The sequence below is a fragment of the Sylvia atricapilla genome, chromosome 4 (assembly GCF_009819655.1).
Source record: "Sylvia atricapilla isolate bSylAtr1 chromosome 4, bSylAtr1.pri, whole genome shotgun sequence".
NCBI classification, from domain to species: domain Eukaryota; kingdom Metazoa; phylum Chordata; class Aves; order Passeriformes; family Sylviidae; genus Sylvia; species Sylvia atricapilla.
Genome location: NC_089143.1, coordinates 44,423,433 through 44,446,762, shown reverse-complemented (window position 1 = coordinate 44,446,762; position 23,330 = coordinate 44,423,433). Strand labels below are relative to the sequence as shown.

At 40.7% G+C, this 23,330-nt stretch overlaps 1 protein-coding gene across 2 annotated transcripts in view; it reads right to left on the bottom strand.

Moving 5' to 3' along the window:
* The window catches only part of FBXW7 (F-box and WD repeat domain containing 7), a 176,005-nt gene that overhangs the window by 33,476 nt on the left and 119,199 nt on the right, over positions 1–23,330 (bottom strand). The window lies entirely within an intron of this gene.

Here is a 23,330-nt window from a genome sequence, read left to right as displayed (position 1 = left end):
GGCGTTGCGTAGGTTTCGGGCTATTTCCCCCTTTCACCTTTCCACCCCCTCGCCCCCTTCTCCCGCGCCGCCTCCGAGGCAGGGGCTGCCCCCAGCCCTCGCTCTGTTCCCTCAGAGCCACTCTCTCCACGGTTTTCCAAGCGGGTGGAAAACAAGCTCATTTCCACTAATTATAATTATACCATCGCCCTCGGCGAGCCTGGCTGGACTCGTCCATGACTGCATTCCGTGGACAGACGCAAATTAGTCCTTCAAAAGTGCGGGTAATTTTAGAATAATTTGAAATGCACTACAGTTTTGCCAGGGAAAAAGATGCTGAAATACCCTCTATTGGCTAAACAATAGAATAAACGGTTTTTGAAGATTTAGGAGTTGAAAGAGCCGAATCCAGCAATTATGTAATATACATTAAAATACTAATGCAGAGCAGAGGCGCGGCGGAGCTGTGGGAGGCAGGAGCGGGGTTTCCCCAGCAGGGAGGCAGGCAGCCCTCCCCGCGCACCTGGAACAGCCTGGCCGCACGCACGCTCCCCTCTCCCGTGCAGGGGAGCTCTTGGGCGGCACCAAGCCATCTTAGCTCGGGCTTGACATCCTGCGCAGGATTCTCACCCGTATTTCAGGGAAAGCACAAGGAAAGCCCTTGGTAATTACTAGCTAAAGAACGCTCCTTTTTTGGTCATTGTTCACATCAACAAATCTGTCCAGTTCACCCTTACGGCTCGATTCAAGGGCACTGAAGTTCCTGACAAATGGCTGGGCTCTCAGACAGGTACCTGGAACCGGCACAGCAGCTAGGCAGCTTGATTTTTTTTAGTTTCTATACAGACAACTAAAGAGACTTCAGCTTCAGGAATTTTTCTTTTTTTTTTTTTTTTTTTTTTTTCCTCCTGCAAAGTTTTCTGCCCAAGTTCAGAACGGAGCATACCCTGAACATGATCTGAAGCTGCAGCATTCCCCTATAATTTTCCCCGGGTGCAGTGGAAACTGGAGATGCTCAGCAGCCCTCCAGACCGATGCACTCAAAAGGAGGCATGTAGTCTGTTCCTACTGACCTGAGGGGAAACCATCTTTATCATCCAAAGCAGTACAAAAAAAGGTTCTACCTTCATAGAAGACACGTCTAAAGGAGTAGAAGCACTTTCTGTAAAACCCATTAGCTTCCTCATTAGTACTTTAAAAAAAATCTCATATTATTCCTAAGCAATATTACTTAGCAATTGCAAAGTGTGGCAGGCGTTAGCACACCCAGATAAGGTGAAATTACTACCCCCAACCAGCACAGAGATTCTACCTCTGTGGTTTTATGTATCTCCCATCCAGCACTGAGTCCTCACAGTGTTTTTCATCTCCCAGTGAAAATGGTTCTGCCCATCAAATCTTGGCATTTATGCCATTATCCATTAAACTGCCTTGCTGTATATTTTATGAGAACAAAATGGTCTTGAGTTGACTTCGTACCTCAGATATGAACAGAGCTGTACATATCCCGGGAGACTATTACTGCTTTCCTTTGCTAGCACATCACATGCAAAGGGGAAGGGAAAAAAAAATCACAGCTGCATATACACATTAAATAATCACAGGAAGCAAATTAATACTCAAATCATCAGAGTAAGAAAGAATTTGAACATTATTTCTGTGAGGACTTAGAAGTACTTCATGTGCTTGCCTAATGCCCTGTGATGCTCGCAGCTATCTCTGCTCCTTCTCCCATCAGTGCACGCACTCGATGCAGAGGGGAGATGATGGCTACTCTTGCTCCAGCACAGAAACTGGAATGGGCAGAAAATCCCCAGGGATTAGCCTCTCCCCCAGCCCAAAGGCAAGTGTAATCTGACAGCATGGCTAGATTTATCTTTTGAACAAAATGCGCTTCAGAATTAAGCAGTCAATGAGTTGAATAATAATTAGAAATTACTATTTTCCTCTCTTTTGGAGTACTACTATTGCAGATTACTTCTCTTTTGATCATGATTGGCAGATATTCACTCATGGTAAAAAAACCCACTGACTTAACTACTAATCACTTTGCCACAGTCAGGACCCATGTAATAACCCCAACAATCATTTGCTAATAGTAGAAAACTTGGTATGTCAGGTATTTATTCTGCACAAAAGGTTTGGGTTTTTTCCTACCTTATTTTATATACAGATATCACAGACAGACATGACATTTGAACAATGACCATCTCTCATTTAGCAATCTGCCTTCCTCAAAAACCAAAAATTGCACATGGTTATGGCTCCGTCTCTCACCTTTTTAGTATTTTTCTCTGTAGTCCCACTTTTGATTCTCCACAAATAAAGAAACATTCCCTCTATCTCAAACTAAGTTTGACAGTCTCTGGGTAATTGCAAAATTATGCTAGTTGGATGTCTCTACTCTTCCCCAAAACTCCTAACCACAGCCTAGGCTCTCCCTAGTTATTGGAGAAAAACATGCTCCACCAAAGGATGAGGGCACCTACTGTTAGATTCCCACTTCTAAATTCCTGTCCAGAAAGGACTTTTTCTCTCTCCCTTGACTTCGAGAACCACCCTGTCCCCAGAAAAAAAATTGTGTAATGAATGCACCACACTCCCCCTTGCAGGAAATTACTTAAGGTTTTGCAAAAGTAATGTGGAACTGCCTAACCTGGGAAGACTGAGGTGACACAGCTTCACTCTGTGCCTTCTGGGAAAATACAAAGGTGGAAAAATAGGACCCCAACCCTGCAGGTGCTTATGAGAGCCTGACAGAAAGTGGCAAAGGTGGTACATTCACTTACATCTCTACCAACATTTGAAATAATATTTATTACAGTAACTTAATACCCCAAGAATCCTTGATGGCATAAAGTAAACACTCATTACAAATTCAGGTACACTGAGGAAGACTACTGTTTAAAGCAATGTTAAGAGAAAGATCAAAAGTTACCGTATTTCTTTCCCTGTTTGGTATATATTTAATTTCAAAGGTTGGTCTTACTTTGTTTAAGCTGACAATAATTTTTCAAGTTCTTAAAACCACAAACAACAATCCATGACATTTAGAAAAATGTCTACACCAAAATTACATAGTTTTCAGTGGACACAAGTCCAATCTTATTTCCCGTCAGTACTGCCAACTCTTAATTAAAAAAAATTCACAGCATCCAATTCTTTTCCTGTTGGCAACATTTCTAGCACCTTTACCAGTTTGTCATGTGGCATGCTGTAATTAAGACCGTCTATTACTTCTAATGAAAGACTAGAATGAATTACAGAAATCACCCGCAGAGCTATATAATCCCCAGAAGAACAGAGATTACAGTGCAACAGACCAAAGAAACAACATTTTTTTGTTGTTGGGGTGGTTTTTTTTGGTTGTTGGTTTGTTTGGTTTTTTTTAGTTGGAGAAACATTTTTGAGTGGAGAGACTACAGGATGGTCTGACTGTGGTAACGGCCAGTCAGCATTTTGAAAAAACACCAGTGCTTAAACCAGGGAATGCAAAAACCATAATTGGCATTTCACATACACACATATGCGTGCTGGGAGCATACTGTGTGCAGGAGGAACTGTGGAGCAATATGGTTTGGTATCTCCATTAATATTGGTAAATGCATCATTCAAGACAGTGCCAGAAGGGATTCTGTGTACTCTGCACATTTAGCAGACGCTTAGCAGACTGACTCCTTTAGAAACATTTCAGAGGGATTTTTGTGTGTTGTCTAATAGGATTGCAGGGTTTTTTCTGTCCAGGAAATCAAACATCCTAATCGGGAGGGGCCAAATCCTTAGCTGTGCAAGATTTACCCTGGACACAGTGAAGATGACCTGAGAGGAAGGGTCATGCTTAGTTGTTTTTCCCTTTCTCAAATTTGGACCCACTTAGGCTTTAAACACTCCCCTTCTGCTCGGTAATCTAGTTTGGGCAGCTGCAGCAGCCAGCACTTTGTCTTCTATATTCGACCTATTCATCCAACTACATACTTCATTTAATTTGCCAAATGCTCCCATTCAGGCAAGAATCTGGCCCCACAGAGAGGTACTTCTGCCATCTGCTTTAGACATTTAACTACAGCTTAGCTTAGGACACCTACACTTAAAAGTCTAAGTTCCCATTCACTCAATGAAAAAGGCACATGATAGAGTCCAACATGTGTAAGGTCTCAGAAAAGGAGAAAAATATTCCACACGATAGCAAGTGTTTAACATATTTCAAAGTAATCCGGGGTGGGCCTTTCCATTACAGAAAGGCACTGCTATTATTGTCAGATCTTTTTCTTTTTGAACTATCATGAAATTAAACAAGTGACTCACTGGGATCATAGAGATCTCATGTTCTCACAGTTTCTCCTAGTTCAGTTTGGGCTAGGCAGCAGCCTTACAGGCTACAGATTTGAGATTTACTAGTGTGCATCCTAGTTGCTGAGCTGGAAGTATTTTATGGGTAAATTCCAGATCTGTGGGCAGGGTGAGACAAAGGTTTAGCACACTTACCAGTTAAGGAAAATGGGTATTTGGCTAAGGAAGTTCAAGGGTACAGTGTAGGATGCACCTATCACACAGCTGTAACTGTGTAGAATATACCATTAGTATTGATGCCACAGAACCGGCCATGAAGAAATGAATTTAGGTGCACCAGTTTGTGACCAGCAGCTGCTACATTACAGCTATGAGGGAAGAACAAAAGCCATTTGGCTCCCCAGAATCAGTTCAGATAGAGGAACTTCTGCTCAATTTATTTATCATGTGTGTAGCAAGCTTAGAAAGGTTCACTCCTGCATGTTTGCTTCAACATAGTTGCAGGAAGAAATTTACACTTATGATCAGTTCAAGTGTAGTACAAGCAATTTTGGACACTGCAATGTGCACTGATCAGCAGCTTTATGAAAAATGACTTATTTTTATAATACTGATGAACTTAAGGTTCGGGAGGAAGTAGTGAAACCAACAGTAACTCTATTAGGGGAGGAAGGACACAGAGAGGCATTACATTATGCTGCATGAAGCCTTCCAAAGCTTACTTAAGTGGAGTGGAGAATATGTATTATGAAGTATGATAGGTAATACCAAACTGTTTCACTAACTTATAATGTTCCTTGGCAAAGCATTTTGAAGACTGCTTTCAAAATGAAATTTCCCACACATGATTATCTGTTATTTCCATGCAAAGTAAGGTACTTTAGTCAAACAAAATTGTAAAAAGACTTTAAGCTTTGTTTCTGCAAGGAAGGAAATAGCATCAGGAGCAACTGAAAAAAATCAATTAATATTTATTTATAAATCCTGATCCTATTAGAATATTGTGAATTTGATTACAAACACCATTTTAAAGGTATATAGCAGAGTTATATAAGGTGTATATCTCTATAGCTGAGATTTCCCATAAACCACTTTCTTAAGATACTTGCCCTTAAAAAAATAGAGTTCTAAATACATTGTGATAGAATTCGAAAAGTATGCTAGTTAATGGCTGTGAAAAAATGCTTTGAAAAGGATTTAAACATGAAGTGTATATAACAGATTTCAACATTGGATGCTTATAATAAACTTCAAATTATGCTTTAAGAGCAGGGAGATTTCACAGACAGGCTTAATGTAATATGGCATCAATGTGTCTCCAGCAGAGCAGAACTTCCCTCTGAAGGTCATACCTCCTGTCCTCTTTGCTGGTTCCCTGTAGTTGGGCACAGAACTTGCAACATATGCTTCAATGCTTAGGTTATTTTAAAGGAATACAGCCAAAGCTGTCATACCTCCAATATTGAAAGGAACAGATCCAGGCACTCCTCCTTGGTGATAACACCAGCTTAAAGATGTGCCAGTCTCACCTGCTCATTCCCATCCCCGAATGGCTCTTGCCCTTATTTCTGCAGGAACAAACATCTGTAGAAGCACCCTGTGAATCAGATTCCTTAACTGATGGAGGGTGAAGAGAGATGGGTTTAAGTTTTTACCCTTGGGGTTTTCTTTTTTTCTTTCTTTCAGAACTAGTTGCTAGATTAAATTTCCACCATGTTTCACAAACAACTGAGCCAGCAGAAGAAAATGAGCAATTCACAGGCAGGGCACAAACTCCTTGAGCCAGCTACACCACCGAGAAAAAGGTACGAGGAACTATGACCTGAGTGTCCCATGCAGAGAGGATAAGCCTATTATTTACACCTAGAGGCATCACTCTCTCAGCTATAGCTTCATGTGCATTTAAGCCAGCACAGCCACTGGGAAGAAGAAAAATACCAACAGCTCCTGCACTTGTGGCTGCCCTTGGCCATTCATTTTTATGCTTGTATCACCTTCTCAGGTGCCACCACAGCCTTCTTTGTATGGCTCTGTGGTCAACTACAGTGGCAACTGACCTCGGATCACTTTTTTGCTAAGCTATTTTCCAGCCAGGTCAGATTCCTCACCTCCCTCACACACACATCTGTGCCTACATAGCAAAAGGTACAGCCCGCTCTACCCTTTTTAACCTCCCCAAGCCCCCAGAAGAGCTACCTTACCTTGAACATTTGCGAAACTACAGCACTAGGTGAAAAGGCAAGGAACTGCGGGGTTTAGGCTTTGTCCTCCCAACCCAGAGGATTGTATTATCACCAGAACAACTTATTTGCATTGAAGAATATACTTCAGTCTGTGATAAATGGAAATGGACACTCAATGATTTACCACAAAACAAGCACAACAAGGTGAACCACAGGCAGGGGGTATAATGCCAACCTTCTTTAAACATTGTCACATTCTAACTCCAGGAAGCTCATCTCATTAGAACTCTATATTATTTCACAGAGTAAAACCAACAAAACCAGAACATTTTTCTTCCCAAAGCATTTTTCTTCTTGTTAAAGAAAAAGATAAATTAAAACAAAATATCAGTGCAGCTAAGCTTCCTGTTGCTTTTAATTCCCCGTGACAGTAACCACATGCAAGTTTCCTACACAGAGATATATGGTTTGTTTTAAAACTAGCAATATTAGCATATAATAAACATTTTTTTTCATACTGCATATTCATAAGGAGCAGAGTTAAGGCTGATAATGCAACCTGCACTTTCACATCCTTCACTGCTTTCTGTGCAACAGGAACATTATGAGTTGCTTTTTTGAGTTTTGTTTTTACGTGGTATTTATAAGATTATTCATTTTTCAAAGGAAGAAGGTATTACATATAATACATCTCGCAAAACATTCTCTAATGGCAGCAGATCTTCATAAGAACTGTGTCTCCATTCATTGTGCTCCTATTAAAGTTAACTGTAATCTATTTATTATATCATTAAACTTAATATATTGTAAGATGAATTCTATTTATAGATGCAATAATAGCTGTGCTAATCACTCAAGTTCACATTGAACCAGGCTGTGCTTCTGAGTCACAGCAGCAGTTGCTTCAGAGGCCGACGGACATTCCTAAATTTCCTGAAGCGATGACCTTGCCTGTTACACACTGGACGAGCCGCAGTGGCCCCGCAGAGCAGTCCCTGCAAGCCACTGGCTCCTACACTTGCCCTGTGGAGGAGGCTGGCACCACCATCCCATCCACTTCCCTCCCTTGGCAATATCCGTACCCACCACTGAAGGCAAGGGCAGTGGCTACCACACCAGCCAGCAGAGGCCACCTGGGCACAGGGCATTCTGTTGGCACAATATGAAGATAGCAGTCACTGCCTGGGGTATTTTTTAAATAATTTTACTTTATATTCCTATTATAGTTCATTTCATAGATTCTGCATGTGACAATAGTCCATGAAGTTAGAAAACCATGCATGGAGACAGTTCTTAGGCACAGAGCACGAGCCCTTCTTGCTGATCAAAAGATGACAAATACAATACAAAAAAAATTATTAGAGATCAGTTTCTTTTTTCAGTATTTCAACCACAGAGCTGAGTTGTTTTGTTTATATTGACAAGAACGTTTCCAAATAGGAGAAGTGTGCATATCTGCCTTTGAACACCAAAGTTCAAACTGTTTTCAAATATAAGCAGGTTGGCAAATCACCTTCGTAGAAAAAAAGAAATGTGTGTTTGGACTTGGCAGGCTTACCAAAAATTTCTGTTCTTTGCAATGAATACAAATGGAGGACTGGTCTCCACTGCTGTTTTCTTCAGAGTTTTGGGGGGTGTTTTTGGGGTTTGGTTTTTGGTTTTGGTTTTTTTTGAGATACCTTAATTTGAATTGCCAAGAGAAGTGCTTATTTATCTGGCATAATCTACACAAATTTATTTACAAAATAGTTTCTGTTGTAATTTGTGGTATATGAGAACAAGAAGGGGTTAGTTGAGAGTCTTTAGGCTACAGACAGAAGAATTTCTGGAATTACAGATTAAACCAGAAGGATTTAGGAAGAATGTAAAGAAAAAACTATTAAAAATGTCAAATCTCTTTTACTACCTGTTTTACTAAAGGGAGTATAAAGGTTACAAAACCAAGCATTCAAAAGAATTTGAAATGACAGGAATAAGATGCTTTTACTCCGAAAAAACTGCTTAACAAGACAGCCTGTGCATGGTACACACTAAATAAGAGATTCTGTGGAAACAAACAGTGTCTGAGGTTGCAATTACACTGTTATCCACCTGTGCACGTGCATCAAGTTTGCAAACGCAAACATTCCAATGTTTTAGGCATGGCATCCTGGCATCCATTTTATAGCATCAAGGGAATTAATTCACCCTATCATGTGGCAATGCATTGACTCCCTATCCAGTGTGCCAGTGACACGGAACTACCCACCACTGTGGGTAGCCAGCAGTGAGGAACACAGCAGGATGCCACCTTTGGTGCAAAGCTCTAGAGGAAGGTGAAATGTGATGTGCCAGGGCAGTTTGCTGGTAACAGAAGTGTAGGATCCTTGAGTCTCAGCTTTGGAGAGACAATTGTTCTGTTGAACACGTATGAATTTCCCAGGCTCCAAGGTCCTCCATTCTCTGGCCCTTGCCTCCTGTATCAATCTTCTAGCCCAGTATTTCCCCAGTAGTTTCCTCCCTCATGCCCTCTCCACAGCATCAGCCTAACAAGACCTATTGTCCCACCTTAAAACTCCTTTCTTTTCCCATCCTTGACCATGTTTTCTCCCTCCCCGGAATGCAGGGGAAGCATTTTTCCATACAGTGTTAAAGTGTCTACAAGGCAGGGGACATCTGAACAGCAGGACACAGAATTATATAAAAGCCAGGGTTGGAAGGGACCTTCAAGGTCATTTAGTTCCAATCTCCTCCACTATGGTCTTTGATGCCACTAGATCAGGTTGCATAGGGCCTTATCCAACCTGGCCTTGAACAATTCCAGGGATGGGGCATCCATAACTTCTCTGAGCACCTTATTCCAGTGCCTCCCTAGCCTCTGGGTAAAGAGTTTCTCCCAAATATCAAACCTGTATCTCTCATCTTTCAGTTTAAAACTGTTCCCCCTTGTCCTGGCACTACCTGCCTCTATAAAAAGTGACTCTCCCTTATTTTTATAAGCCTTCTTGAGGATTTGAAAGACCATAGTGAAGTCTCCCTGGAGCTTTCTTATCTCCAGGCTGAACAACTCCAGCTCTCTCAGCCTGTCTTCACAGAAGTGCTTTCAGCCCCCTGATCATCTTCATGGCTTCCTCTGGACTTGCTCCAACAGGTCCATGTCTTTCTCGTGCTGAGGACCCCAGAGCTGAACATGGCACTGCAGGTGGTGTCTCAACAGAGCTGAGTAGAGAAGTAAAATCCCCTCCCTCACCCTGCTGCCCAAGGGGCTTTTGACGCAGTCCAAGACACAACTGGCCTTCTGGGCTGCAAGCACATTGCTGGCTCACAGCTTTCTGTCCACCAGAACACCCATGTGCCCCTCCCTAGGGCTGCTCTCAACCAGATCTCCCAGTCAGTACTCATGTCTGGATTGCCTTGACTCAGGTGCAGCACCTTGCTCTTGGACTCCCAGCCTTGAGAGGTTCTCATGGGCCCACTTCCTAATCCTGCCCAGGTCCCTCTGGATGGTATCCCATCTCTCTGTTGTGTCAACTGAGTTGCCAGCTCTGGTCAGCTCCTCTGTACCTAAGGTCAGTTTCCCTGGGAATCTCATCCACTAACTTTTAAAGGACTTAAAGTTCACTCTTCTGGAGCTTACAGTCCTGACTTTGCTCTTTGTCAGGCCTGTGTTCCTAAAGATCAGAAACTCAACCAGGGCATGGTCACTACAGCCTAGGCTGCCTTCAGTCTTAACCTGTCTAATGAGCTCCTCTGCATTGGTGAGCACCAGGTAATGCTTCTCCTCTGCTTTGTCTAATACCTGCACCAGCAAGTTATCTAGAGGATATTTGGTGTTTTCTCTGCCATTCTTGCCCACATCCGCAGAGCAGCTGAAAGCAGCCACTACAGGGAAGATGCAGTTCTGCCTACATTGCCTTTGGCTACAGAATGCTTGGCGTGCCTTGGGTCAGTCAGGTCAGTCTGATCAGCACTATGATCCAGTAGGACGCAGACTTGTTGCTGCCCAGAGTGTCTCTGGTACATGGAAATGGCCATTTTCCCATGACACACACTCTGCCCTAGCTTTAAGTGGTTATAAAAGGGAAAACTGCACATTCTATGTGCTTGATCCAGCTTCCTCTTCTCACCCAACCCATGCCTATGGTAGAGCACAGGGATAGGACTTAGTCCTCTTCCATGAGCACTCATGGTTTATTGCCATGACAACTCTCCTCTCTCCAGAGGCCTGGGGGAGCCCTGTGAGCTGGTTTCTCCTGAGTACATTCTTCCTGCAGTGGAGGATGGATGCCAAACCTTTGCAGAGCAGAAAGGAATGCCAGGCATCCCGGGGTCACACCAGATGCTTTGAAGGCTTGCTAACCCACTGTCATTAACCTTATGCTGTGCAATTGCATGTCAAAATGGGCTACAGGCAGAGCAAGCAGACCAGCAAACCTGCCCCATCTAAAAACACTCTTCCCTGAACAGGTGCTTCCAGTCTAGAAACCACATGGCATGCTTGCTTGTCTCTCACAAGAGACCCAGCACTGCATAACTTCGGGTAACCAGGCCCTCATCCAGATGAGAGGGATGACAACTGCTAGTATTCTTTTTAGATATATACTGAATTTAGCTTTACCAGCACAACTCTTTGTAACAGATGTTTCACAGAATTCAAGAAGTACGAAATAGGTGGCACCTTTCACAGTGTTTCTGAGATATTTTCAAACAGTGCTACCTGTGCAAAACCTAAGGACTACAGCATAAAAAAAGAAAATTACTGTACCTGTCCACTGTTATGTCTAAGCTTCTTTTGGGAAAGCATTTTGTTCAACACAAGCTTATGCTTCCCTTATAAAACTGTAACACTTCTACTTGAATTAAAAAAAAAAAAAAACAACCTACGTGTCAAAAACTTCTGTTTTTACCCTCAAGGAACACTGCATGTTGAAATCTTCATATAACTTCAGACACCACATATTTAACCATTTCTCTAAAAACTTCTGTCAACTTGCCAGATCAGTGTAATGGAACTGATGTGCTCCCTAAACCAATCCATTCGCTGTGGGTTAAATAGCAAGACAGTTAACTAAACTCCTTGGTTTTGAAGCTTATAATTTCTTTATTTATAGACAGGATGGAGTAAATTAAAGATTTCAAAATTCCTTTGTTTGCAGTTCCATTGACTTGTAACCACAAAATTAGATGGCAACTGTGGTTTTAAAGTTTGTAAGTTTTTAGAGATTCAATATTTCAAAAATCCAATTACTTAAGGAAATGCAGTCATCTAATGTTACTAATTTACCAATTAAATGCTACAAAGTAAAATGCCAAGGAATTGCCCACGTCACCAGTGTGATTGGTTGTACAGGGAAGTATCTTATAACTACTTTAAATTAACTGTAAAAAATGTAGAATATTGCAAACTATTATTTGAAATTAGTACACGAGAAGAGAGATTTAAGATTCTGTAATAAAGTCTGTGCAAATACATGTCCTAGTTCCTATTCCTTTTATTTTGCTGAAAGCAACTACTAAAGCTTGTTATTAGCTATAACATAGCCTAAGCAATGCCAGCAATGTTCTGACAAATCTCTAGGGATTTTTTTACCCACTTTCCTTTTATTATCATACTCCATCTATAATATTCAATCAGTGCCAAACTGGTTTATGTATGCCAATCTTTTTCAGAGAAATGGAAAAATATCCTGCTGTATGTCATAGGCCTGCTGATGTGACAGGGAGAGACTGAATGGAAATGGGAAAGGGAAGCAGGAGGGAGGAGGATGAGAGCACCAGCCTGCAGTCTGGTATTTAGCAGAAGTCTCATTTTTTTGATCAGAAAGTTGGCAAAAAATCAAAGTGCAGAATAGCATTAGTTAGGTCCCTTTTAATTTAACCTTTAACACAAGCTTCACACATCATGTGGGCTCTTCCCTTTAGTCTAATTTCAGATGCAGAACTTGTGCCTTAAAAACCGGCCGGACCTGAATCCTCATTTTACTACCTACCTTCAACAAAACATGCTATGAGCCACTGACCAGATCATTCACTGATGAACCTAAATTTCAATTTCTGTACAGTTATTTAAACACAGCCCAGTTGTTAGCTAAATTTCCCCACTGGGACAAGATTGAACAACGTTCACTTTTGTCCCTTGTAAAATCACAGACAATGTTTAGGAATATTTGATTAAAAAGAAAATTCTGGGAAGAACTCATTTGCTGCTTGTGTAAATATAGTTCCTCATTAAAATTTGATAACAACAGTCTTAATGGAATACTACAACCTCATTCATGCTTTTGAATAAAGTGATTTAAATTGGCATGAACACAGTTTAAATACACTTCTTCCCAGCTAACTGTTGGCAGCTTTTTAACGGCCTGCAGGGACAGGTATGACTCATGCCTGCTCTTCAAAAACTTTTTTAAAATGCAGACTTTTTTCCACTGGTCTATTGTGCTTTACAAGTAAACTGAAAGAGACTAAAATTAGAAGGCAGACCACTATCACCAGAGGGATTAGGAACTCCTACGCCATGCTGATTCCAAAAGCTGAATTGATTGACCTGTACTAGGGACTCTTTTATTTTGGTTCCTACTAGATTTCTGGCAAACTTCATCCAGTGTCTCTCCTGGTTACAAATGATTTTAATTCCCTGAGTTTAGGAACAGCGGGTGGTCTCTGGATTCGCATGCAACATTGCACTGAGCACCCCTCATTCTCTGATGTGCAAGACTGAAAAAAATGAAGGCGTTCCCTCTAAGCCAGTCAGCATGAGAATGCTACATGGTCACAAGTCATATGGCAAAGCTCTGGGGTTTTTAAAACTGCAGCAACAGTCTTTTCATGTGCCTTATGCACAGTATAGAATTTGCTGATTCTGGTTAATACAAAGAAAGTTTGGTGGATAGTTCGTTTAAGAAGGGAATCCAACAGCCTCAAGTTTAGACTGAGCAATCAACCTGTCAAGGAAAAGACAGCAGAAGATACTAACCTTCCCTGTAATTCAGGCATTTTAGGTAGTGCAGACTACTGGGTTAAAAGCTAAAACACTAAGGTACATTTCAACTTAAGATAGGAATGTCAGTCTCCTTATCAGCAGTCCTTCCAAGAGCCCTCTGAAATTCTCTTCCTTTGAGACACACAAGCCTCACATCTGGGGCAAGATGTGTGGGCTACTCAGTCCTGAAGAGCACAACAGGTAAACCAGAAAATATGAACAAACTTTTTTCTTCTTTATGCAAAGTACCTAAGGAAAAAATGTTAAGTAGTTAATTTGCCATATCACAGAGGAAAGTTAAATGTGACTCAGCAGGTGTGCACACAGAGAAGCAAGAACATTAACACTAACTGAGATTTCTTCACTTTCCTATTCATGGTAGCTGGTTACATTACCATATTATGTGCATCTACTTTAGGCATGGTGGGTTTTTGCTTTTACAGCAGGTTGATGGCTGGCAGTTTTGTGTGGCTTTCTGAAAGGAGCTATAGAAACGTGACTCGTAAGCTGTGTTAGCTGTTCAGTATTACAGGTTAAATGAGGAGAAGAAAAAAGAGGAAGACTCAGCCAGAGCCTGCATTGATCTAAAGCATGGGTCAACAGTTCCACGACACAGAAAATCCAATTCATTTTCCATTTCCAATTTCCAAGGGACATCTATTACAATCTAAAAGGATCTGTTTTGAAGAGTTGTGATACTAACACTCTTTTCTAAGCAGAGGCATTGTACACTGAGGTTAAAGAGATGGCTGCACCAAAAGAAATATCATCTCAGAATTAAAAAAGAAGGTGTGAAAACTAATCATAATTCCCCCTTCACCTCCACAAAAACTATACTTTTTTTGTTGCAATAAAAAGTGGAACTCTTGAATTAAAAAATTAGAAGATGCCCAAGTATGAGAATGGGGATGGATACCAGGCTAAGGAGCTATCACAAAGGCTATGAAAAAAACCAGCATACCAAATCCAACCCTCTCGATCTTTTGGAAGGGTATTTTCTATATCTGCAACTGGCAGTTAACATTTTTCTGGTTTTATAAATATATAAATAAGCACTCAAAATGTCTTCAACGCCTGAGGAGAATTTGTGCTCAAGGGTATGTGACAGCTAGAGAGATCCCAAGGAGTGTTCATACACCCTTCATCATTTCTCACTACTGAGGTACTGACTTAGCCCTGGATAAAACAGAATGTGTAACTGGTCTCCAAACATGACCCCATCATGCAATCAGCCAGCTGATGGTATCAACAAGAGAGTCAAAGGCTGCTGCAGTTGACCAGCCAGGCCACTATCACACTTTTCTAACAAAAATTTGGGCAATAACACCTAGACCTGAACAAATCTGGTCCGGCCCAACCAAAACCTCAGTCTAAAAGAAATTATCAACTAATTTCTTCCAGATAACACAATAATTTCAGTAAGGCAAATTAACTAGTTCTTACCACCTTTTGTTTCCCTGAAACAAGATCATAGTTCTCAGAAATACTCTGGAAGAATGGACAACTAAAAAAAAAATTCCCAGTGCTCAGATGTTAAGCCTCCCTCCACACAGCATTAGTGTCTTCAAAATGTTTTTAAATGAAAAGGAAAAGAGGAGTAGTTGCAGTAGTTTCCAAATAATGCAGTTATACTACCTTTCATCTGTATGGATGCCATCCTGGAATTGCACTATTCCTTTAGGGGCCTTTGGAATGAGGTGAGAATATTATCTTGATCTGCATTAAACCAGTAACTGAATTGAGTATATTTGCTTCTTCACGTTAAGCTAATTTCAAGAATCTCCTGATTTGTTATCACTTTTCAGAGTGATCTCGAAGCTGGTAAGGAAAGGAGCAGACAACTCAATGTGTATAACAAAGGTTTGTCAAATAACATCAATATTCCTCAATAAGATTGTCCTTTCAAAGTAAGAACTACTTAGAGATAGATATGGTAAAGACCCCAGCTCAAAGAGACCAAATGGACAGAGGGCCTCACAAGCTGAGGGCTGAACCTAGAGGCAAAACAGACTAAAAACTTGGCTAGGAATCAAGACTGCTTCTTCATGTTGCCATTCCCACGTTTTGGTTGTAAACAAACTCTGGGGCCATGGCTGGGAACACCAAGTCTGCAAGCACACACTCTCCACATCAATGCCTCTGTGAAGAGCAGAGACGATGACTGTAGACAACATCAGCAGAAAACTGCAGCTGACAAGAAAATATTTAGGAAAAGGAGAATACTATATTTTTACCAGTTCAAATCCTATTTTCAAATATACGTGAAGATGACCACTGACAACTAAACATGCTTCACATCAAGAACACTTCTAGATCAGAGGCACATCTGCTCCAGAAGCATTCCTCATGCCTACTGCCATCACCACCTAAGGAAATGCCAAGGCCTCTATACAGACATTCTTCACTGTAAGACAGCGTACCTTCCATAAGCTTTTCTGAAACAAACTTGTCAAAACCAGCTCTCAAAATGGCATACTATGGGCATATTCTCTGCTGGATATAGCTGTACCAGAAGAGATTACTTTCCCTTCCTTAAGAGATTTCAGTCAGTGAGCTAAATTGGCTTATACAACTATATATAGTAGTAGATCTTGGGCAATAAATGCACGTTTTTCCCCTTAAACAGGCTAAGAAGTGATGACGTGAGCAGCTTAAGTGGCAGATCTGAAACAGCAGAAGTCTGCTGACATGATGCATGACAAATACCTGCAAGTAGCCCAAAGGGTGGCAGTTCATCCAGCCAACTTAGCTGAACTGGAAGATGACATGTTCACAGTACCAACTGGTCACAATCACAGAAGCCAAAATACGTTGGATTCCCTATCAGTAGGATAAGTGCACTAAATTCACTGGGGCCTAATGATACTGCCAGGATTTGACTCAACATCTTATAAGCCCATATTACTGCTGCTTTAATCATTAAAACCTCCCAAATCCAATACCTGCAAAGAGTGGCACATCTGACTTCAAAAGTGGCTTTCTTTGAGGAATTCTAGAGGCAAATTACTTAATCCAATGTCAAGATATCTGTCATGAAATTCAGTTGTGTTTGCTATCCACTGTTGCAGTTACTGTTGCAGGAGCTTCTCCCATACTGGCAGTCCCATCTCATTCCCCCATATACACAGTAAAATCCCCTATTGTCAGATGGGACATGCCAAGTCATCTCTTCCATATGTGTTTTCAATAAATAGTTACACAAACAGCATTGCTAAAACATTTCAATTATTCAGTTCAAAAGACAAGTTAGGTGAAGAAACCAGCCTTTGGTCTAATTTATCTTCCTTTTTCAAAAGGAGTCCTGAGTTCCATTTCTAGTATTGCTACATGTAACTTTGTGCAACACCTTAGCCCTGTGAAGGGAAAACTGTAGTAACCTACACAGAGGACAGACGTGCCAGAGGCCTAAGTTCTGCTGAGAATTTCATGTCAGCAAATGTACACGGGGTCAGCTTGCAGACAGCTAACAGCAGCTGCCTGAAGTGAAGGCTTGGATTCACAGCACCTTGCTTTCTCAGTGTATGAGAAAGGCTGGAGAAGCAGTGAGAAACAGCAACAAGTGGTTTAATACTACTAGCAGATAAAGCATAAACTTTTCAGAAACCCTTGATTACATGCTCTGAAGCCCACTCCACAATGAATCCTTCACTATCAGTCAGGACAACTAAATGAAACTGCACTTTCATTCTGCAGGTGTAAAATGAGGTATCAGCAAAATAAAATCTAGTAACTTTTTACTAATGTATTTTAGAGGTGGTTTTGGTTTCACCAGATGGAAAGGCCTTTCAGTGAAATCATTCTGCTCAGATATTATGCATAACATGCATCTGCACTCAAATTTTCAACCTCATAACCAACTGGCTTTTATTAATGAGGGTGTGTTCTCCAAACCCATTGATGAAATACCTAGAATATCTTCCAATCACTCATTTCTTTCACCCCTTTCCATAGACCTCATACTGCCACACCAATTCACAATTGCTGTACTGGTGACAACCAGTGGAAACAGTGCCCACTGTGCCTCAGTGGGTAACAGGCTTTGTCTGTCATTGCTCACTCATCCTTTCCTCTGCAGCCCCCTGGACCCATCTGCAAATCACCTCTTGCACAAACAGCCCAACCCAATCCATTCCAACCAAACAAGCTGAGTTGGCAGAGCCTTATTTCATTTTGACAAACAACATTGCCAGCAGATTTAAGAGGGCATTAAGAGGGCAACCCTTAAAAAGAAGGGTTGTTTTACCTGAACTCACTGAGGCAAACAATCTATAAGGATTCAACACATGCTTATCTGTGACTGCAGTGGTCTGACTGCTAAAGTAAACTCCTGGGTTTTGCAGACACGTGGCTGTGGATCACTAGTGTATTCCTTCTACCAGTTGTGCCGTGGGAGCAGAGTACCCAGAAACAGCCGGATAAAATAGTATCTTAAGCTGCTGCAGCTTCTTGCTAAGACCGAACTCTTTGCCAACAAAAGTGCTCTTCGCCCATCGTAGCTGCAACCAAGTGAAGGGTTTGGTTAGCAGAGAAATAGCAAGTAAAATTAGAACTTTCCAAGCCATAAGACTTTAGAGTTACATCAGCAAAGCTACTACAGAAAACATCATCACTTCTGGGAAAAGTACCCCAGCAGAGGCAACAATGCTCACTTTTCATCGAACCAGAAAATGTCTCTATGCTATCATGAAGGCATAGTCATCATCCAAGTGATTTGCCTGTAGGAGGCAAAGATGTCACAGATGACAGTACCCCCCTCAAAAAAGCCCCCAAAACGCTTTGACAAAGCCTAATCTGTTTACAGAAATTAATCTACTAACCAACCTGAAGGACACCTTTAAAGGCTGTATCTGCTAGCTCTTTAAGAAATCCACTCATGCACAGAATCTGCAATACGAAAATATCCTGGGAGGGAGAGTGCAAATATGCAAAAAAGTACAAAGTCAAAGACAGTACAAAGAGTTTACAACCTTCTCTCTCTCTCTCTCTATCCTTTTTTAAACTTCTGTTTGAACACTTGATTTTTTTCTTTTTTTCTGCTCACTGGTAAATAAACAGGCAATTCCCACCTATTTCACCAAAGTCATAATAATAAACTTTTCTTTTGTTTGTTACAGCAGTCGCAAGAGGTGAAAAGTTATTACTTAGTGAACCTAGTGGATTTATTTAATAATTCTTCTATGAGTAAAAACATGTTTTTCTTTAAACATTATAGTCTTCTCTTGAGATTAGAAAGTTTCTCACTCTCCCCATAAACAATTTTCCTTCCATTTTAGCTGAGTTTGTTGTGCCAAGATGTTCAAAAAAGGCAACTTAGACAAATATTTATATGTAAAATCCTCATGACAGAAATTACAAAAGTAACTTTACAAATTAAAGTGACTTTCTTTATAATAAGAGTCCAGAATTTAATGCTAGTATTTAAAGTGTATATAAGAACTTTACCATGGAGAAATACAACATAACATCTACCTCAACTGTCAGAGACAGTTAACTTTTCTTGTGTGTTTGGAAAAGAAATCAAAAGAAAACAGTAGGAAAATGCATCAGCTTTGCTTTTGAGAGTTGAGAGTAAAGAACTTCCATATTTTTGTTAATCCGTGTCATATCAGAATTCAGCCGTTATAAAGTATGTTCTTTTAGACTTCCAAAAATGATTGGAAACCTTACTCTCAGAACACCAGAAGCCATAAAGACAACACAACAAAGAACTGAGAATGTGATGGAACAAGTAATGAGAGTGTAAATCTGAAGTTCAATGCTTCTCTCCATTATCAGTGCATGGTAATTTTATGCTATTTTCTGCTGAGGCTCCTTTGAACAGAAAGAACACTGAAGAGTGATTACATGTCCAAACTTTAATAAAATGTCAAAATCCACTGCTTCATTGTATCTGCAATTGTGATGGATTCTTCCTACACATGGGATAAGAAAGGATAGAATTTTGTATTCATGGTGCTCCAAGCACTGTGTTTTAAGTTGGGGCTTGATGTAAATCAGTTTTTTGCCAACCAGAAGTCATTATTATAACCTCACATTTTAATTAAAAAGGCATTTTTGCTCTTAAAAATATGGCTTCATATCTTGAATACACTTCCAGAGAATAAAGATTTTTTTAATATTTACTGGCTCTCACCACAAAACAACTCTATGGCAAACATCATGTGTCACCACTACAAGCGGGGACAGAAGACAGCAGACTGGGTTCTTCCCTGTAGTTTCAACTCTGCTTAAACTGAAATAGGAAAAAAGACCTCCCTTTTGGGAAAAGAAGGTGCAAAATCTCTGGTTTGGCCTCAAAACTTCTTCCCTTCACAGGCCAAAGCTCACATCTCCAAGCTCTGAGGTCTGTCAAATACCAATGGAAAAAACAGCCATAGGCAACCGGGGTGGTCGTGTTCTCACCTTCCTACCTCAGGTGGTGCTGTAAATGCCAGATGGAAAATAGAAACTACAGGCAAACCAGACCTGGCATCAAAGCCATTCATCCTGCTCTCTGGAACTCCTACCATGTGGCAGTTTCTACAGTCAAGGTTAACTATATCCTAACCTGCAGGCTAAAATTCCCCGACTTAGTTTTCATAGCACAAATATCTTCAGACAAAACAGAATCAAATTTTTAATACTGATTTCTCTCTGTATTTTGGATGGATCCTCTTTTTACAATGAGACCACATGTGAAAACCTGTTATTCAAAAGGGATTCCTTTTTTACTCATCCTACTGTCTACAGATAGTGACAAAATTAGTTCTTCCTTCCCACCACAGAAAAAAGAATCACTTAAAAGTTTCAACAACCAAAAGCATCGTAAAGATTGTATACAAGCTATGCAGTTCCCCTTGTAGAGGGAACATATCAAAGAGAAGATGTCTGTCAAGAATGCACAGCAAAATATTCACAGCCAATTCAATGGTATTTAGTCTGCTTTTGCAAACTGGCTGTTGCAGAGCTGAATAGCAAATCTTACCACAACCTTCTTGCCAGGAGATTTAACTCTCCTATGAGCTGGGCTTTGATGCGTCAGAGAGGAAAGGATAATTCTTGTATTTTCTTTGGAAACAATGTATTAGTGATTGCGAGACATACTTGTCTGAATTAGATGTATAATACCAAGTCTCAAAAGAGACACTCTGAACTTCTAAAGCTTGCCTGGCAGTGATAGGAGCTATTAAGGGGTCTGCTTTAATGGATAACAAACATGACAACTCCCACAGAGAATCAACTGGTGCTGTGCTGGAAGGACTGAAAATGCAGTCCAGCCGCTGCATGGGTCCTCACGGAGGGAAATACAAAAACATGGTTCACATTAAGATTTCCAAAAACGTCCATCCTGATTTTTGTTGAGAAATACAGGAGTGAAGAACTTTGACTTCTTACATCCCTTACTGCAAATTAATTGAGCTATTTTTTTGTATTCCCCAAGTGTAGGTAAAGGAGCATTTGCAGGTCCAAATGTTAATCATCATTTTGAATCTGACGGCAATGAAAAGAGCCTTGAAATAACAGATCTGATTGGTAAGGCAGAATCATGAAGATGGTTCGCCACCATCTTCATCAGCCTGAACAGAACTTGTCTGTTTCAGTCCTGCTTTGAAAAATGACATATTGCACCTAGATTATTGCCAGCTTTGTGAGACAGCTCTCTCTTAAATCCTGACAAGTAGGGAGACCAAATAATAATAATCATCATCTTATTGCTGCCCCTTGCCCATTCCCTCAACATAAAAAGGTCAACCAGCAACCTGTTGAGTGAATTACCAGGGTGGATAGGTACCCACAAACCAGGTGTTACCCCAAAATTCAATTTCTGCCTGGCAAACCATGCTGTCTGATGTACATTTCTCATCTGATTTAGAACGCACTCCGCAACAGGAAATTTCTGCCACCAAGAGGAAGGTGACTATCCTTCTACCTTGGAAACAGCTGAACCCATGACGGCCATTACTTATAAACTCCTCATCAGATGATGTTTTCAGCTAACCAGAATAAATCTCTTAGCCACAGTTTCAAGACCTCAGTGTCCCCCTGTGTTGCAGCCAATGGAGGCTGTACTCTCACTCCTCCTGGTACAGTGCCTAAACTCACGTGGACCAAAATAAGGGCTATTATTCACAGCTGACATCCATCATAATAATTTGTCTGTCTATTTCACAAATGGGAGATATCTTTGTATTTCTCATATTATCTTCAGGAGGGATAGGGTATTTGTTTCTTTGCAATTCCTATTTTGAATTAAGGCCATTTTCAGTTCCTTTATCGACATTATTCTCAGAGAACAACTCATTCTCCATGGTTTTCTCTTTCTGTGTAGGCCTTCAGGCTGACTTGTTTGACACTGTGTATTCACCCCACTGACTGGAAACCATGATAGGCTGAAAAAATGTATCAATTTGCTTCAGCTTTCCATTCATATGTGTGCAAAACTAATGTGAATTAGGACTTTCTTCCCTCCCCAAACCAAATATAGGATCCAGCAACAGAAGTGACTTTATCAGTCACTAGTCATACACACAGTAAGAGAACAGTAGATGGGTTGGGATTACGCTAAAAGACTTCCTGAAGAGACTTTATAGCAACATGCTGTATCGCTCCATTCTGAATTTTTACATAAGATACTGTGTAACCTGAACATACTGCACCGATATCTCAAGATCTGAAGCAAGATAAAAATACAGCACTTGTGACTTCTGCAAAGCTTTACGTAATATATTTACAGGATAACATCCAAGAACTTTATTTAAACAAACTTACGGACAGCTACTTGGTGACTCAATGAGTGCAACTGAAGAGAGTGGCACCAATGTGGAACTAGAGAAGGGCATGTGTCAGCAAAGTGGATTTCTACAAGCCTGGAGAATAAAGCTACAACCACCTTCCTTCAGGACTTCTATGCTGTTGCAGGTATATCTTGCCTTATGGTATTTCCACCTGCCATTATGCCTTGTTATGCTTGTGTTTCAACAATACGCATGAAGGGCCCACCCCACAACAATTTCCTAATTATTATCATTTGCCTCATTTTTTGGAGAAGGTTTCCTAATTAATATTAAGCATTCAAAACACTTCTTCTTGAAGCTTCACTGAGCTCTTGAGCTTAAAGTACAGCTGTTAAAACAGGGATATAGGGCTGATGTTTTGTTTGTTTGTTTAAACTGGGCAATTTCACTGGTTTGGATGGTTTGTCCAAAACTCAACACTGCAGGCTTGTCAGCAAAGTCCTACAAAGCAGAAATATTCCAGACAGAAAAACTGAGCTAAAAGCCTGTCTTTTACTGGGGAAGCAGAAAATCTTTTCACAAGAGAAAAAAACTTCAAGAGGACATTCTCTGTTGTCAGTAACTGCAATTAGATTTTGCCCATGGGTTGCAAACACAATGAAATATCCAGTATAGGAGATCCAGGACCCCACCATGACAAAGACAGAACCACAATGTCTCTGAACACTGTGAAGTTTCAGTAATTTCCACCCTTTCTCTGAAAACTGTCTTTGATGTGTTCTCATTGCCAGTCAGTTGCTTCAGATGTTGATTGCTCATTACACTGATTTCTCCACTGTTTCCAGTTCACTGAAGGTTTTTATCGTGAACTTTTCTGAAACAAATCAGTATAAAATATCCTTAGTGGGATGAGGGTTTGGATGGAGATGAATTCTATTTCATCCACAGTGGCGCCTGCTTTCCATCAGGAAATATTAGGAAAATTTCTTGTAGCTTTTACTGCATCTATTACCTTATGGGCACTTTAGAGCCTACCACAGACTTTATCACCAAATTCACATGTAGGCAATGTAACAGGCAAAGACACATTGCCGGAGACCCCTGAGTCCATTCCAACCCATGCATCTGTTTTGAGCACCAAACAATTACTAGCCATTAGGTAACACATTAGTTTTTGCATGCACTATGCTTTAAATAGTGTGG